We start from the raw sequence: 2,142 nt of genomic DNA, 5'->3' as shown, positions 1-2,142 counted from the left end.
TAACTAAGAAAGTAATTGAGAAGCTTAGTGCCAGCAGCTTCAGTAAAGTTGTGGGTGGACCTCCAAGGTTGTAGTAGGCAGACAATGGAAATTGAATTCCCTCATGAGGTATTTATGGAATAGCTAAGAAATGCTATATAACAAATACATACAAAGTCCCTGCCCTGATATGGCTAATCTGAGCAGAAAAGGTGATATTAATAAAGTGATCAACAGCAGTTACTGTAAAATGATACAATATGTGTTGGTAGGGAATATACTCAGCTGTGATAGCATTTCAGAGGTGCACCTGACATAGTCTAGAGACTAGGAAAAGGCTTCCCTAAAGCAGTGGTGTATGGTTGAAGACTTGAAAGGTGAATGGGGTTAAGAAGATTAAGTGGGATGGGGAGAAGCTTTTGGAGGGAGGCAGCAGGAAGCTTTGGAGGTCCCAAAAGAAGGCCTGTATGGTTTTGGAAGAAGTACAGCCAGAATGCTCTTTAGAAGCCAGGACAGTGAGACTAGTCTCACATACTTTGGACATGTTATCAGGAAGGATCAGTCCTTGGAGAAGAACATCATGCTTGGTAAAGTAGAGGGCGAACAGAAAAAAGGAAGACCCTCAACAAGATGGACTGACACAGTGGCTGCAGCAATGGGCTCAAGAATAACAATGATTGTGAGGATGGCGCAGGACCAGGCAATGTTTCGTTCTGTTGTACATAGGGTCAGAACTGACTCAACAGTACCTAACAATGACAACATGGTTGCAGGGTTTAAGGAAAAATACAAATTGAAAATAAGAGGTTTTAATTCTCCCTGTTCAAAATAATTCTCCTGTTACAGAAACCTCGGTGGCATAGTGGTGAAGTGCTAGGGCTGCTAACCAAAAGGACAGCAGTTCGAATTCACCAGGCGCTCCTTGGAAAACCTATGGGGCAGTTCTACCCTGTCATACAGAAACCAAAAAAAAAACAAAAACAAAAAAACCCAGTGCCGTGGAGTCGATTCCGACCCGTAGCGACCCTATAGGATAGAGTAGAACTGCCCCATAGAGTTTCCAAGGAGCAGCCTGGTGGATTCCAACTGCGGACCCTTTGGTTAGCAGCCATAGCACTTAACCACTATGCCACCAGGGGTTTCCCTGTCATATAGGGTCGCTATGAATTGGAATCGGCTCAATGGCAATGGATTTGGTTTTTGGTTTTGGTTGTTTCAGGATTCACTTCAGGTAATTTGTAATGGTAAAATCTTTGTCATTCTGAAAAGTACGGAAATCAAGGACGTTTCCTCAGGACTCTGGGAGCCAAGTCTTTTGAAATGTAATCATCAAGGAAGCTCACATCTCTACGTCCCAGTTTTCTGGAAGGAGATTAGCATAACTTCAAGTACCCTGTGGAAAAGATAATGGAAAATTAGCAATCCCTGGTGGCTCTGTAAAGCCATCCACTGCTAACCCAAAGGTCGGCGGTTCAAAACCATCAGCGGCTCTGCGCTGGAGAAAGATGTGGCAATCAGTGTGCTTCCATAGAGATTTACAGCCTCGGAAACCTTGGAATGGACTGATGGCAGCGGGTTTTTGGTTTTTCAGTAAGGAGCCCTGGTGGCACAGTAGTTAAGCACTCAGCTGATAATTGAAAGGTCGGCAGTTTGAACCCACCAGCCATTCCCAGGGAGAAAGATGTGGCAGTCTGCTTACGTGAAGATTTCAGCCTTGGAAACCCTATGGGACAGTTGCACTCTGTGCTATAGGACCGCTAGGAGTCGGAATGTACTCCACAGCAATGAGGATCTTAAGCATGAATGTAATGAGCTGTATCAACTCAGCTATATAAAGGATAAGATTTGTTTTTGCAATTTCTTTAACGGATTGCCTGTTATTGCATCACTTTCTGGTTTAATGCTTATTCAATAATAAAACTTTTCTTTCTCTTCTATATTCGTGGAGTTTTTCTGAATTGGGAGTATATTTCGTCTTCAGCAATTTTTCCACAACAATAGCCAAATACTAAAAACAGGATAAGGCGAGGCTGAAGCGGAAATCATTCAGTTCCCGGAACAGAAAGGACCGGAATAGGCCCGAGAAGGTGTGGAGAGGCGGATCCACTTACAAACTACAATTCCCAGGAAGCATCCCGCAGTCACAGGCGGATGTGAGGTAAG

Source organism: Loxodonta africana, chromosome 12, assembly GCF_030014295.1.
Source record: "Loxodonta africana isolate mLoxAfr1 chromosome 12, mLoxAfr1.hap2, whole genome shotgun sequence".
Lineage (NCBI taxonomy): Eukaryota > Metazoa > Chordata > Mammalia > Proboscidea > Elephantidae > Loxodonta > Loxodonta africana.
The sequence above is the reverse complement of the archived record's forward strand: the minus strand, read 5'-3'. Positions refer to the sequence as shown.